Source organism: Chiloscyllium plagiosum, unplaced genomic scaffold (assembly GCF_037043375.1).
Source record: "Chiloscyllium plagiosum isolate Xiang-an unplaced genomic scaffold, Cpla_swu_hap1 HiC_scaffold_7, whole genome shotgun sequence".
NCBI lineage: Eukaryota > Metazoa > Chordata > Chondrichthyes > Orectolobiformes > Hemiscylliidae > Chiloscyllium > Chiloscyllium plagiosum.
Genome location: NW_028270145.1, coordinates 21,196,980 through 21,213,944, shown reverse-complemented (window position 1 = coordinate 21,213,944; position 16,965 = coordinate 21,196,980). Strand labels below are relative to the sequence as shown.

At 41.6% G+C, this 16,965-nt stretch overlaps 1 protein-coding gene and 1 long non-coding RNA gene across 7 annotated transcripts in view; one reads left to right on the top strand and one right to left on the bottom strand.

Annotated features, from left to right (window-relative positions):
* Positions 1 to 16,965, bottom strand: part of raph1a (Ras association (RalGDS/AF-6) and pleckstrin homology domains 1a) — a 227,103-nt gene that overhangs the window by 72,324 nt on the left and 137,814 nt on the right. The gene's annotated exons all lie outside the window — the stretch shown is intronic.
* Positions 1 to 16,965, top strand: part of LOC122551378 (uncharacterized) — a 115,511-nt gene that overhangs the window by 850 nt on the left and 97,696 nt on the right. Inside the window, exons 2-4 of the long non-coding RNA XR_006312088.2 lie at positions 2,901 to 3,065; positions 9,253 to 9,312; positions 10,456 to 10,647. This is a non-coding gene — a long non-coding RNA (uncharacterized LOC122551378). The remainder of the gene's footprint in view (positions 1 to 2,900; positions 3,066 to 9,252; positions 9,313 to 10,455; positions 10,648 to 16,965) is intronic.

Here is a 16,965-nt window from a genome sequence, read left to right as displayed (position 1 = left end):
TAATGTCCTTTTGGAAAAAGTTTCCTTTACGGAAGGAAACTACCATCCTTACCTGGCCTGGCCGAGCCTACAAGTGACTCCAGACCCACAGCAACGTGGTTTACTCTGGGCAATTAGAGATGGACAACAAATTATGCCCTTATTCCTTGAACGAATAAAGAAAAACAGTGGACAAAGTGTAGCTAGTAGTATATTTTTGGTAGTACAGGATCAATGCGCTGAGGGACCTCTTTGGTACTGTATGATAAGTAAACTTAATTGGACCTAAATTCCCTTCTCCTCACGCATCCAATCCAATTCAAGAACTCAAACTTAAACTGGCCTTTTGTGCCATGTACATTTTCCCTTCCCTTAAGATGCTTCTCAAAGACTATGTTTGATTAAGCTTTCAGTCATAGACTCATAGTCAGAGTCATCCAACACAGAAACAGACCCTTCGTGTTTGATGACTCTGGCTATGAGTCAGAATGAAAAATGTGGTGCTGGAAAAACACAGCAGGCCAGGCAGCATCCGAGGAGCAGGAGAATCGACGTTTCGCACATAAGCCCTTCTTCAGGACTTATGCCCGAAACGTTGATTCTCCTGCTCCTCGGATGCTGCCTGGCCTGCTGTGTTTTTCCAGCACCACATTCTTCAACTCTGGTACTCCAGCATCTGCAGTCCTCACTTTCTCCTATGAGTCAGAATGTCCAACCAGGTTTCCCAAATTAAACTAGTCACATTTGCCTGCACTTGGCTCATATCTCTAAGGAGAAAGTGAGGTCTGCAGATGCTGGAGATCAGAGCTGGAAATGTGTTGCTGGAAAAGCGCAGCAGGTCAGGCAGCATCCAGGGAACAGGAGAATCGACGTTTCGGGCATAAGCCCTTCTTCAGGAAAGAAGCCCTTTCCTGAAGAAGGGCTTATGCCCGAAACGTCGATTCTCCTGTTCCCTGGATGCTGCCTGACCTGCTGTGCTTTTCCAGCAACACATTTCCAGCTCATATCTCTAAGTATTTCCTTTTCATGTTCCAAATGTCTTTAAAATGTTGCAACTGTACCTGCCTTGACCATTTCATTCCATGTAAGCACCATACTGTGTGAAAAGGTTGCCCCTCAGGTCCCTTTCAAATCTTTCCCCTCTCACCTTAAATCTATGCTCGCTAGTTTTGAATTGCCCTACCCTCGGGAAAAGGCCTTCACTATTTACCTTTCCTATGCCTCATGATTTTATAAACCTTTATACGGTCACCCCTCAACCTCTTACTCTCCAAGGAGAAAAGTCATAGCTTTTTGATTAGAGTAGATTCCCTACAGTGCGGAAACAGGCCCTATGGCCCAACAAGTCCACACTGACCCTCCGAAGAGTAACCCACCCAGACCCATTTCCCTCTGACTAATGCACCAAGCACTATGGGCAATTTACCATGGCCAATTCACCTGACCTGCACATCTTTTGGATTGTGGGAGGAAACCGGAGCACCTGGAGGAAACCCACACAGACATGGGGAGAATGTGCAAACTTCACACAGACACAGTTACCTAAGGCTGAGATTCGAACTTGGGACCCTGGTGCTGTGAGGCAGCAGTGCTAATCACTGAGCCACTGTGCCGCTTATCCTGCCTCTTTTTTTTGTTAAGATTACTTACAGTGTGGAAACAGGCCCTTCGGACCGGCAAGTCCACACCGACCCTCCGAACAGCAACCCACCCAGACCCATTCCCTGACATTTACCCCTTCACCTAACACTACGGGCAATTTAACATGGCCAATTCACCTAACCTGCACATTTTTGGACTGTGGGAGGAAACCGGAGCACCTGGAGGAAACCCACACAGACATGGGGAGAATGTGCAAACTCCACACAGACAGAATTGAACCCTGGTCTCTGGCGCTGTGAGGCAGCAGTGCTAACCACTGTGCCACCATGCCGCCCATAACTCAAACCCTCCAGTCCTGGTAACATCCTTGTAAATCTTTTCTGTACCCTTTCCAATTTAGTAATATCCTTCCTATAGCATGGCAACCAGAATTATATGCAGTGGCCTTGCCATTGCCCTGTGCAGCCACAACAGGACGACCCACATCCTATACTCAGTGCTCTAACCAATGAAGTCAAGCTTGCCAACAACCTTCTTAACCACCTCTTCTATCTGTAACACCACTTTCAAGAAACTATATACCTGAACTCCTCAGTTTCTCTGACAATACTCTACAGGGCCCCATCGTTAACTGTGCAAGTCCTACTCTGGGTTGACTTATGAAAATGCGAAACCCCACATTTATCTAAATTAAACTCCATCTGCTATTCCTTGGCCCTTTGACCAGCTGATCAAAATCCCTTTGAACTTTTCCACTGTCCACTATAGCATGAAGTTTGATATCATCTGCAAACCTACTAACCATGCTTCCTATACTTTCATCCAAATAGTTTATATAAATAACAAACAATAATGGACCCTGCATTGATCCCTGCAGAACACCGCTGGTTGCAGCCACCTGACGAAATCGTAACTCACTTGGTTCAATGTCACCTTTTGTCCAATTACTTTCCTGCAAACCAATTTGAAATGTTTTACCATATTAAAGATGCTATATCAACGTAACTTTTTGGATAAAATGTTAAGCTTTGACTTTTATAGTTTCCAATTTGAAATAGTTAGTTGAAAATTAGTATGAAGGCATACACATGTAACTTAGTTCTTTTGGCAAGGTTAACTAAGGGGAAGTGTCCCAGATTAACAAGAGAGGGCAGGTGCTATTGTAGCAAAATGAACAGAAAATAGAAAATTGTCCTTCATACGCAAAGAATAAATGTAAGCAGCCAATTTTAATTTGTATAAACATAGCGTATTTCTTCAGAGAAGTTATGATATCCCACATCAGAAAGGAATGACAAATATTTGTTTCATGTTAATAGGTTTCCTTCATGATTACATGATTGCTGTCGCTTAGCAACAGTGGTGCTTCTCATGACTATTTTGAACTGAATGATCATACAGACCTGGGAGAACAATCTCTACTTACCCTGTCTTTCAGAAGAGACCTTGGGATTTGCTTCAAATTACATCTTTAAATCTCAATGGTAATAAAAAATGGAACATATACTGTGTCAACTGAGATGTTTTGTTTGCTCTGCAATGTTTTTAAAATATTAATACACAGATTCAGGATTGGATTGTGTATTTTTTAAAATTTATTCACATTGCAACACCAACATGTAGTAATTTTGGTAACAGTACCATTGCTCCCTGACACAGTAAACTAATCAGTTAATGCTCTGCAGTAAAATTGGAAAGAGATTCTCCATCTGCTAAAATGCTCACTTCGAGTCATAGAGATGTACAGCACAGAAACAGACCCTTTGGTCCAACTTGTCCATGCCAACCAGATATCCCAACCCAATCTAGTCCCATTTGCTGGTACTTGGCCCATACCCTCTAAACTGTTCCTATTCATATACCCCCCATCCAAATGCCTTTTCAATGTTGAGATTGTACCAGCGTCCACCCCTTCCTCTGGCAGCTCATTCCATACACGTACCATGCTCTGCATGAAAAAGTTGCCCCTTAGGTGCCTTTTACATCTTCCCCCTCTCACCCTGGACCTATGCCCTCTAGTTCTGGACTCCCTCACCCCAGGGAAAATACTTTGTCTATTTATCCTATCTGTGCCTCTCATGATATTATAAACCTCTATAAGGTCACCCCTCACCCTCTTAACTCTCGAGGGAAAGCAACCCCCTGCCTATTCAGCTTCTCCTTATAGCTCAAATCCTCCAACCCTAGCAACATCCTTATAAATCTTTTCTGAAACATTTCAAGTTTCACAACATCCTTTTAATAGGAAGGAGACCAGAACTGAACACAATATTCCAGAAGTGGCCGTACCAACGTCCTGTACAGCTGCAAAATGACCTAACTCCTGTACTCAATACTCTGACCAATTAAGGAAAGCATACCAAATGTCTTCTTCACTTCCTGTCTACCATGCAGCTCTACCTTCAAGTAACTATGAACCTGCACTCCAAGATCTCTTTGTTCAGCAACACTCCCTAGGATCTTACCATTAAGTGTATAGGTCCTGCTATGCAGCACCTTGCATTTATCTAAACTCCATCTGCCACTCCTCAGCCCACTGGCCCATCTGATCAAGATCCTGTTGTACTCTGAGGTAACCTTCTTCACTGACTACTATACCTCCAATTTTGGCGTTATCTGTAAACTTACTAACTATACCTCCTACAGTCACATCCAAATCATTATTGTAAATGATGAAAAATAGTGGACCAGGATCGATCCTTGTGGCACTCCACCGGTCACAGACCTCAAGTCTGAAAAGCAACCCTCCACCACCACCCTCTGTCTTCTACCTTCAAGCCAGTTCTGCATCCAAATGGCTAGTTCTCCCTGTATTCCTGAGATCTAACCTTGCTAACCATCTCCCATGGGGAACCTTGTCAAATGCGTTACTGAACTCCACACAGATCAAGTCTACTGCTCTGCCCTAATCAATCCTCTTTGTTACTTCTTCAGAAAACTCATCGTGAGACATGATTTCCCATGCAGAAAGTCATGCTATCTCTAATCAGTCTTTGCCTTTACAAATACATGTAAATCCTGTCCCTCAGGATTCCCTCCGACACTTGCCCACCACCGACGTCAGGCTCATTGGTCTACAGTTTTTTCCTTACCACCTTTCTTAAACAGTGATAACCTCCAGTCTTCTGGCACCTCACCTGTGACTATCAATGATACAAATATCTCAGTAAAGGCCCCAGCAATCTCTTCCCTAGCTTCCTACAGAATTCTAGGGTACACCTGATCAGGTCCTGGGAATTTATCCATTTTTATGCATTTCAAGACATCCAGCACCTCCTCCTCTGTAATATGGATATTTTTCAAGATGTTACCATCTATTTCCCCACATTCTATATCTTCCATGTCCTTCTCCACAGTAAACACTGATGCAAAATACTCATTTAGTATCTCCCCCATCTTCTGCGGCTCCACACACGGGATGCCTTGCTGATTTTTGAAGGGCCCTACTCTCTCCCTAGTTACCCTCTTGTCCTTAATGCATCTGTAAAAATCCTTTTGGATTCTCTTTAACCCTATTTGCCAAAGTTATCCCATGTCCCCTTTTTGCCCTCCTTTTTTCCCTTTTAAGTATACTCAACTGCCTTTAAGGGCAGCATGGTGGCTCAATGGGTAGCACTGCTGCCTCACAGCACCAGGGTCCAAGGTTCAATTACAGCCTCGAGTGACTGTCTGTGTGGAGTTTGCACATTCTCCCTGTGTCTGCGTGGGTTTCCTCCGGGTGCTCCGGTTTCCTCCCACAGTCCAAAGATGTGCAGGTCAGGTGAATTGGCCGTGCTAAATTGTCCCACAGTGTTAGGTCAGAGCGAAATGGGTCTGGGTGGGTTACTCTTCGGAGGGTCGGTGTGGACTGGTTGGGCCGAAGGGCCTGTTTCCACACTGTAGGAAATCCGTAGGGAATCTAATCTAATCTAAGGATTCTCTCAATCTCTCCTTTCTATATTTGACATATGCTTCCTTCTTTTTCTTAACCAAACCCTCATCCAATATTCACTACATCTACAGCCTTTCCTTTGACCCGAACAGGAATATACTTTCTCTAGACTCTCGTCATCTCATTTCTGAAGGATTCCCATTTTCCAGCCTGTCAAAATCTGCCCCAGTCAGCTTTTGAAAGTTCTTGCCTAATAGCATCAAAATTAGCCTTCCTCCAATTTAGCACTTCAACTTTTAGATCTGGTCTATCCTTTTCCATCACTGTTTTAAAACTAATAGAATTATGGTTGCTGGCCCCAAAGTGCTCCCCCACTGACACCCGAGTCATCTGTCCTGCCTTATTGCCCAAGAGTAGGTCAAGTTTTGCACCTTCTCTTGTAGGTACATCCACATACTGAATCAGAAAATTTTCTTGTAGACACCTAACATTTGGCCTCTGGCACTCATGCAATTCAATATTCAAGAAAATGTCGTACGGCATACTGAATAAGAATTGAGTTAAAATTAAAACAGACTCACTTGGATAAGGTGGAACCTTATATTAAAAAGTTTGAATGGATCTAATATCTTGGTTCTGAACAATGTTACAGCTTCAGTGGCTGAGAGCATTTGATTTTTAGCTTGTCACTGTGCAAATGTGTGCCAAAACACATTCCTTACAACATTTTGGGCAGAGAAGCATATGCAAATGCATTCTTGGTACATTACTCATATTATTTGGAATAGGGTGTGTACCCTATTTTGAAACGCCCACTGCCCTCCTCTGTCAAGGTGGACTGATTAAATAGCCTTATGATTCAGGAAGGAACACAGAATTGAAACGTTGTGTAGAAGGTTGGTAAGGCCATACTTGGAATACTTTGCCATTCAATATTATGGCCTTCAATATTTCAAAAAACAATGTGGTGGCTTTGAAGAAGGAGCAAAACTCTACATGTTAATCAAACCCAAGGTATATAATTTATTAAGAAAGATTTTAGAAGGGTGTAACTCGTTTTCTAGAAAAAGAGAAAAACTAATGGGTGATCTAATCAAGGTCTTTAAAATTATGAAAGGATTTGATAAGAGCATACTCAGAAGATGTTTCCACTTGTGTCTAAGACTAGAACCAGACGCCATAAATGTTAGGTAGTTAATAATAAATTCAATTGAGAATTCAAAAAAACTTTTTTATGCAGAGAGTTGAAAATGTGGAACTCACTACCACAAGTATGAATATTTAAGAAGAAGCACAAGGGAGAAAATAATAGAAGTCCATATTGAAGCAGTTAAATGAAGGAGGGTGGGAGGAAGTTCATCTGAAGTAAAAACACCACCATGGTCCACTTGAGCCAAATAAGCAGTTTCTATGCTGTAAATAAAGCACAACACTCAAGAAACTCAATACCATAAAAGAATAAAGCAGCTTGTTGACAAATGCCCTTTCCAACAACTTCAACATTCACTCCCTTCACCACTGATGCACTGAAACAACATGTGCCATTGTCAAGATGCACGACAACGAGTCACCAAGGCTCCTTCGATAGCACCTTACAAATCTGCAACCTCTACCAGCTAAAATAATAATAGGAGCGATGCACAGGAATAGATGCATCCTGAATGTGGAACGAGATCACCATGCTTGCACTTGCTGAATCGAAATTCTGGGACTCCCTTCCTGGCATTGCTGTGCATGTACCTACACACCAAAAACTGCATTGGTTCCAGAAGGGAGCTCACCACCAACTTCTCAGGGGAATTATGGATAGGCGATAAATACTAGTCCAGACACAATGCCCACAACACATGAGTAACCTCTGAACAAACATATAGTCACATTTTTGTAATACACTGCATATCAAAATCCCTAACAGGATTGTAATCCATCTATAAGGACTGTAATGGCTCAAGGTGGCAGTTCACAACCACAAGGACAATTAGGAATGGGCCATCAATACTGACCCAACTAGTAATGTCAACATCATGTAAACGAACTTTTAAAAAATTGAAATGCTCCTTTCCCAGCAAAAAATAATTTCAAGCATTGCATTGGCTGTATCAATACCAAATAGATCTTTGTGATATCTCAGTACTATCAAGCTGGAGCACTGGAGGTTGAGGGGTGACCTTAGAGGTTTATAAAATCATGAGGGGCATAGATAAAATGAACTGCAAAAGTCCTTTTCCTAGGGTAGAGGAGTTCAAAACTAGGGGGCATATTTTTAAGGTGGACGAGAAAAATTTAAAAGGGTCCTGAAGGGCACTTAGGGTGGTTCATATGTGGAATGAACTGCCAGAGGGAAGTGGTGGATGCTGGTACAGTTACAATATTTAAAAGACATTTGCATAGGTACATGAATAATGAAGGTTTAGAAGGATATGGGCCAAACGTAGGCAGATGAGTCTAGTTTTGCTTGGGAAACTTGGTTGCCATGGACAAGTTGGAATGAAGGGTCTTTTTCCATGCTGTATGACTCCATGACTAAGTATCTTGGAAGAAATTTCAATCCAATATTTTCACAGCGGCTGGCTTGTTCGTATTTCTTCAGAATTTATAATATCATCCCCAATTTAAATCTAGTTTTTGGATTGTCTCAGAATCTAAATGCTATGAGGATACTCTTCAGCAGCTTAAACTAAAGCACTAGATGACTACAGGAGGAGACAATCTACATGAAACATAATATTCCATATTAACGCAGTTAATCAGCACCAGTGCTTGAATAGTGTAACAGTGAGTATGTGGAAACAGCCTTGTCTCCATTAGACTCAGAGTCACCAGCATGACCCTATTATAACCTGTCTATCCAGGCTTCAAGGTGTGTACCACCAAGGTGATGTACTGGTAAATTAAAACTTCCACTCTACTTGGAGAAAATAGAGAAGGTACATTAAATGGAAGATTGCACACAGCAATTAGTGAATGGGTTTATTTCCACTATTCTGTTAAGTTTCATAAACCTGAGCATTGCAAAATTTGTAAATTATAACTCAGTATACTTCACTAAAGAGTGGAGGAACTCCAACATCACTAGTAAAGGGTTGGAAAAGGCATAAATTAGCTGCAAATAAGCATAAATCAAAATTACAGCTCTGACAATATGTAAGGGGTACCCAACTAATCAGGCTGTAAAGATACTTCAAACTTGAAAGGTTTCTGATGGCAAAAATCACTATCAACTGACTTATCATTGCTATCTTCATCACAAGGACATTCACATCATCCTCAGCTGGTTAACAAGCTGGAATGCTAGTTGCCATTTCAAATGCACCATTTAAATTGGTGAAATAGTTGTCAAAAACATTTGCGGTTTTCTTTTGTATAGTGGATCAACGGTTGTTCCTTCTGAGCCCTTGGTAAAGGCATGAACTTTGTACTGCAGATCCAGGTATGAATGAACCAATCCGTAAGATTTACAAAACTGAGAGAGTATATAAGGATTATAGTAGTTTGAGGTGGAAATCTAAGCCAATTGTAATGTTCTTCTAAAAGCAAAACACCGTGGATGCTAGAGATCTGAAACAGAAACAACGTCGTGTAAAAACTCAGCAGGTCTGGCAAGATCTGTGAACTGCAAAACAGATTTGGGTTTTGAATCCAAACACTTCTTCGGAATTGGGACCTTGTTTTGAAGTGTCATTGGACTCAAAATATTAACTCTGTTGGCTCCACAGACGCAGGGAAATCTGCTGAGCTTCTCCAGCAACTTTCTGTAATGTTCTTTTGTTTTAATTTTGGATTGTTTGCTTTTTTATTAGAATTATCGAATGTACAACTAACAGTCAGCAGGAAGCTGCGATTTCCCCAGCTCAATCACGGTCAGTTAACTTTGAAGTCTCAGTTGCTTTTTTGTCCTTAACAGTCTTTCCCATGTCTCGTAATTGCAAATATAGTCCTTCATTTACACCCTGTGCTTTGAGTCAAGAGCCTATCTCACTGTCCCATGTTGAATGTTCTGTTTCCCAAGTCTGTTTTTTCTGTGTCCCAGCCAAGGGTGTGCTACAATACTGACTTTTTTCCTCAATGACTCAGCAGGGATAGTTTATAAAATCAGCAAAGCCTTGTTCCCTTGGTGTGGGAACTTAAAGTATTTCAAATCAAATAGTCTATGCTTCGTCGCCCCAGTGTAGAGGAGACCATATTGTCAGAAGTGAATACAGTAGACTATATTAAGTAAATTGCAGCTCAGTTAGGAGGGAGGAAGTAATTGGGCTGGTGTTACACATTCTTCAATTGCATGGGAAGGTGCAGTGGGGAGGTGTCAGGAGAAAAGAGGAGCAGACCAGGGTGTCCTGGAAGGAACAGACCCCACAGAAAGTTGACAAGGGAGGAAAGGGAAACAGAGCTGGTGGAAATGGCGGCTAATGATCTTTTGGATGTGGATGCTGGGGGGATGGTAGACATGAACAAGGTGGACCCTATCACTGCTGTGGGAGGAAAGAGAAGGGGTGAAGGCCAAAGTGCAGGAGATGGGTCAGACTGGGCTGAGAACCCTGTCAACCAAGGTGCTGAGTAATCCTTGGCAGAGGAAGAAGTTGGACATTTCAGAGACCCCTATACAGAAGCTAGCATCATTGGAAGAGATTGGATGGAGATGGAGAATCTGAGAGAATGGAATAAAGTCTTTACTGGAAGCAGTGTATGAGGATGTATAATCCAGGTAACTGTAAGAATCGATAGATGTATAGTGAATATTGGTGATAATCTTATTCCAAAAATAAAACAAAGAATTTGAATAGAAGGGAGGAGTCAGAGATGGACCAAATGAAGGTGAGAACAGGGTGGAAATTGGAAGCAAAATTGATAAACTTTCCCAAATCCGAATGAGAGCATAAAGCAATGCCAATAATGTCATTAATGTACTGGAGAAAGAGTTGCGGAATAACTATCTACTGTGTACATTTTTTGTTTTTATTCAAGAATTGTTTCCTCTCATTAAAATTAATCTTATTCAAACATAGATGGTTGAAGGCATCAGCTTTATATGGGAGAGAAGAGGATAATTATGAATAGCATGTGCTATTCTCTACCACGGAGGCCAAATAATTTCTGCTATCTTCACCTCTCAGGATCAGTGCATTAAGATTATGGCATTTTCTTGCCACAAAGCAACTCAACAAAGCAGGAGCAAAGAGGAAGCATGCATCATTGAGGTAAGGATGGCAGGAGACCCACCTATTCTCCTCTCTTCATTCATCCCAATTTGTCATCTGACTAAAACCTAATCTGGACAAAGAAGTTTTTTAACAATGTATTAAACTCCAATTTCTCTCACATACCAAAATTGTTAATGCCTGTTGGATACTTTGTTAGAATTTGGGGGATGGCAGTTACTTGCTGAACCCTGGGATTACCACAGGAGCATTGGAGCAGGGGTAGGTTATTTGACCCCTTGAGTCTTTACTGTTATTCTTGGTCATGGCTAATTATTCACGTCAACACCATTTTCCCACACTTTCCTCATATCTGAAGGATATAAACTGAGGCAAGAGAGGAGGGGGAAGTTGTATTTTTGATTAAACAAAATATTACTACCGTAATCTGGGAAGATAATTCTGAGGGATCATCCAGTCAAACAATATGAGTAGGAATTAGAAATAAGAAGGGGATGTTCACCTCGATTTGAGTAAACTGTTCGCAAGTGTAGGGATGATGACAAGTGGGAGGCTTTCAAAGATGTGAGAGTTCAGAGGCATGATGTTCCTGTTACAGTGAAAGGTAATGCTGATAACAGTAGGGTACAATGGATGAATAAAAGATGTACAGGTTCTAGTCAAGAATAAAATAGAATTGTATATTGTAATACGAACAGCAGAGATCAAATGAATCTCTTGAAATGTATAAGGAGTATAGGAACATTCTTAACAGGGAAATCAGGAAGGCAAAGAGGGGATATGAGATAGTCTTGGTAGATAAGGTTAAGCATAATCCAAAGGGATTCTACAAGTACATTATGAGCAAAAGGGCAACCACAGAGAGAATAGTATCCCTTAAAGATCAATGAGATCATTTATGTACTGAAGCTCAGGAAATGGGAGAGACATTTAGTGAATATTTTGCATCAATTTTTACTGTGGAGAAAGAAATGGAGGCTGGAGAACTGGGGAAATAAATATTGATGTTTTGAAAACAGTTCACATTACAGAAGATGAAGTGCCGGAGTTCTTAGAAAACAAAAGTGAGTAAATCTGTGGGTCTTAATCAAATGTATCCCAGTATGTTGTGGAGCTGTGAGGAGAAATTTAGAAACAATAGATCTGTGAGCCTGACATCAGCGATGGGTAAGTTGTTGGAGGGAATTCTGAAAGATAGGATTTATGTGCCTGTTGGAAAGGCAAGGACTGATCAGGGATAGTCAGTGTGGGTTTGTGCAAGGGAAATCATGTCTCACAAACGTTTTTGATTTTTTTGAGGAAATAACCAAAAAGATTGATGAGGGCAGAGTGGTAGATGTTGTTTACCTGGACCTCAGCAAAGCCTTTGACAAGGTTCTGCATGGTAGACTAATTGGTAAAAGTGGATCAAATGGGATTTTAGGGAGAGCTTGCGAATTGAATATGAAATTGACTTGATGGTAAGAGATAGAGGGTGGTGGTGGAGGCTTGTTTCTCAGACTGGAGACCTGTAACTAACGGTGTTCCACAGAGATCAGTACTGGGTCAACCTTTGTTTGTCATTTATATAAACGATTTGGATGAGAGCATAACAGGCATAATTAGTAGGTTTGAAGACGAGACCAAAATTGGTGGTGTAGTCGACTATGAAGAATGTTCTCTAAGATTACAATAAGATCTTGAACAATTATGTCAATGGGCTGAGTAGCAGCAGATGGAGTTTAGTTTGGATAAAGGAGGGGTATTGCATTTTGATAAAATACACAAGACAGGACTCATACAATTAATGGTAGCGCCCTGGGAGTGTTGTAGGTCAGAGGATCCTAGGGTTCAAGTATGTAATTCTTTGAAATTTGCACCTCAGGTAGACAGGGTGGTTAAGAAGGCTTTTAGCACACCTGCCTTTATTGCTTAGACCTTTGAGTGTAGGAGTTGGGAAGTCATATTGAGGTTTCACAGGATGTTTGAGAGGTCTCTTCTGGAGTACTGTGCGCAGTTCTGGTTGCCCTGATTTAGGAAGGATATTAAATTGGAGACGGATCAGCAAAGATTTACCAGGGTATTGCATGGGAACAGAGAGTCGAGTAATAAAAATAGGCTGGAGAGAGTGGGACTTTTTTCACTGGAACATAGGAGGATGAGGGACGACTTTGTAGAGGTTTATATCATCATGAGGGGTATAGATGAGGTGAATAGCAAGTTTCCCTTCACTAGGGTGGGCGGGGAGGCGGGCTTCAAAACTAGGGGACATATCTTTAAGGTGAGAGAAGCAAGTTTTAAAAAGGATGTGAGGAGCAACTTTTTTTTTTAACACAGAGTATGTGGAATGAACTGCCAGTGGAACTGGTGGATGTAGGTACAGTTACTAAAAATCATTTGGATTTTTAAAGGCATTTCAATAAGTACATAAATAGGAAAGATTTGGAGGGATATGGGCCAAACGCAGGCAAGTGGGACTAGTTTAATGTGAGAAAATGGTTGCCGTGTGCTAGTTGAACCGAAGGGGTCTGTGTCCTTGCAGTATGACTCTATGATTCTATATGATTAGATTAGATTAGATTCCCTACCGTGTGGAAACAGGCCCTTTGGCCCAACAAGTCCTCACCGACCCTCTGAAGAGCAACCCACCCAGAAGCATTCCCCTACATTTACCCTTTCACTAACACTACGGGCAATTTAGCGTGGCCAATTCACCTAACCTGCACGTCTTTGGACTGTGGGAGGAAACCGGAGCACCCAGAGGAAACCCACGTAGACACGGGGAGAATGTGCAAACTCCACACAGACTGTTGCCCGAGGCAGGAATTGAACCCCGGTCTCTGGTGCTGTGAGGCAGCAGTGCTAACCACTGTGCCACCCAAATCTCCTATTGGCATTAATATCTAGAAATCTAGTATCAAATCTACATAGATTTGCTACTAATCACCATGCATTGCTAAAGAAACATGTAAACCCAGAACAGGATTTGGCTGTGATGTACTTGATGGACTGAGCCACGTGATTGCACTCAGTGGCTCATTTATTCATTCAGTTGCGCTGTTCTTGAAGGCAATTCATTGGTCCATTGTCAGCTGATGCTTCATCCTGAGCTTTTTTTTGGCAGTTTGCGTCAGTGTAGGTTTATCATTACCCACTCTCAGAGGCAAGCAAGGAGACATGTCAGATGTCTGCTTCATTCGGAATAGGAATTAAACCGGTTCTGGTGACATTATTCATAACCACACACTCGCCATGTAGTTAACTAAGTTAAGTGGCCTTCATTACAATTCATGAAAAATAGCCACTTTGGTAAACTGCCAGAGAATGAATGCACTCATCAGATCCTTGCATAAGTTAACAGCAACCTTTCCATGACATCATACTATCTGCTAGAAATAAAAATTTAAGTTCATATGTGAAGAATGACTGGCCATAAGGAAGGGAAGGAGGAAGGGAGACAGAGCTAAGCCTGCAAAGGAAAGGACATCTAGCTTTATTGGAAATTACTAATAATTTGAGGCCTTTGAAATTGGCCCGGTCAATTCACTTCACCTCAAAATTCAACAGTTGATGGACTACTTAATTTTATGGGATATAGGATGAGCACTTCCCAAAACAGCCAGATTTTGGATGAGCACAGAATAGCTGCTCCCAGCAACTAAATATAGTTCCTAGTGCTCAAACACTAATACATACTGGATTTAGTGTTGTGCAATTGAGGCAGACTTGATAAAGGAGCTTAAGTTGAAGGAACTCTTAGGAGGCAGTGATCACAATATGATTGAATTTACTCTGAAATTTGAGAGGAAGAACACAGAATCAGAGGACCCCAGCAGAGGACAGCAGAACAGCAATGACAGGAGTTTCCAGGAGTAATTCAGGAGACACAGCAGAGATTCATCCCAAGGAAAGAGGAATATGGTACAGGAAGGATGAGGTAACCAAGGCTGACTAGGGAAGTCAGGGATAGAATAAAAGCAAAACAGAAAGCATACAAGGTGGCGAATGGCAGTGAGAAACCAGAGGACTGGAAAGCTTACAAAGACTAACAGAGGGCAACAAAAAAAAGAAATGAGGGAGGAGAAGATTAAATGTGAGGGTAAGCTAGCCAGTAATATAAAGAAAGACTGTAAGAGCTTCTTTAGATATATAAAGGGCAAAAGAGAGTAAAAAGTGGACTTTGGGCTGCTGGAAAATGATGCTGGAGAGATAGTGGGGAACAAGGAAATGGCTGAGGAACTGAATAATTACTTTGTGTCAGTCTTCACAGTAGAAAACTGAGTAATATCCCAAAAATTCAAGATAGTGAGGGGGCAGAACTGAGTATGGTGGCCATCACCAAGGAGAAGGTGCTAGGAAAACCGAATGGTCTGAAGGTGGATAAATCGTTTGGACCAGATGGACGATACCCCAGAGTTCTAAGGAAGATAGCTGAAGAGATAGTGGGGGCAGTAGTGATCTTTCAAGAATCGCTAGAATCAGGGAGGGGCCCCAGAGGACTGGAAAATTGCTAACGTGACACCTTGGTTTAAAAAGAGAGCAAGGCAAAAGACAGAAAATTACAAAATGATTAGTCTAACCTCAGTCGTGAGTAAGATCCTGGAATTCATTGTGAAGGATGAGATTTCTGAATACTTGGAAGTGTATGTGAAATAAGGCACAGTTAACATGGTTTCATCATGGGGAGGTCATGCCTGACAAATCTGCTAGACTTCTTTGAGGAAGTAACAAGCAGGTTAGACCAAGGAGAACCAGTGGATGTTATATATCTGGACTTCAAGAAGGTCTTTGACAAGGTGCTGCACAGGAGGCAGCTGAGTAAGATAAGGGCCCATGGTGTCAGAGGCAAGGTACTAGCATAGATAGAAGCTCGGTTGCCTGGCAGGAAGCAGAGAGTGGGGATAAAAGGGTCCTTCTCAGGATGACAGCTGATGACAAGTGGGGTTTCGCAAGACTCCATGTTAAGACCACAACTTTTCACTTTATACATTAAGATGATCTAGATGAAGGAACTGAGTGCATTCTGGTTAACTTTGCAGATGATACAAAGCTAGGTAGAGGAAAGGTCGAATTGAGATGGCAGGGAGGCTGCAGAAGGATTTGGACAGGTGAGAAGAGTGGGCAAAGAAGTGGCAGATGAAGTACAATGTGGGAAGGTGTCAGATCATGCATTTTGGTCAGAAGAATAGAGGCATGGATTATTTTTTAAAAATGGAGAGAAATTTCAGAAGTCTGAAGTGCAAAGAGACTTGGGAGTTCTAGTCCAGGATTCTCTCAAGGTAAAATTGCAGGTTGAGTCAATAGTTAGGAAGGCAAATGCAATGGTGGTATTTATTTTGAGAGGACTTGAATATAAAAGCAGAGATGTACTTCTAAAGTCCTATTAGGCTCTGGTCTGATTACATTTGGAGTATTGTGCACAGTTTTGGGTGCCATATCTCAGAAAGATGTACTGGCCCTTGAGCGTGTTCAGAGGAGGTTCACAAGAATGATCTCAGGAATGAAAAGCTTAACATATGAGGAACATTTGAGGACTCTGGGTTTATACTCGATGGACTTTATAAGGATGAGGAGGGAATCTAATTGAATCATACAGAATAACGAATGGCCTGAATAGAGAAGATGAGAAGCAGATATTGAGAAGCTGTTTCCATTGGTAGGAGAGACTAGGACCTGGGAGCACAGCCTTAGGGGAAGAAAAGACCTTTTAGAACGGAGATAAGGAGAAATGTCTTCAGCCAGAGTGTGGCAAATTTATGGAGTTCATTGCCACAGAAGGTTGTGGAGGCCAGATTATTGAATATATTTAAGACTGAGATAGATAGGCTCGAGTCTCAAGGGGATCAAGGGTTATGGGGAGAAAGTGGGAGAATGGGGCTGAGAAACTTATCAGCCACGATTGTATGGTAGAGTAGACTCAATGGGCTAAATGGCCTAATTTCTGCTCCTATGCCTTATTGTCTTGTATCTACTCTACACAGACATTTATAATTCCTACAACAGGATAACCAGAACTGCACACAGCACTTTATAAGAAGCCTCACCAATGTCCTGTTCAACCTCAACATAATGTCCCAACTCCTATACTCAAAGGTCTGAGCAATCCAACCATTTAAAGTTTCCAAGGAAGCACTTTTACACCAAAGTTGTAAACCTTTTCTTCAGGTGCTGATTTATGGCTGCTTGTCAAAGATTTCTTTAGATAAATCTAGCTCCACTCAAATTGTAAAACTACAAAGTGAGTGAATATTTTCCAATAAAATACATGGCTTTATGCATGGGAAATCATGTCTCACAAACTTGATTGAGTTTTTTGAGGAAGTAACAAAGAGGATTGATGAGGGCAGAGCGGTAGATGTGATCTATAAGGACTTCAGT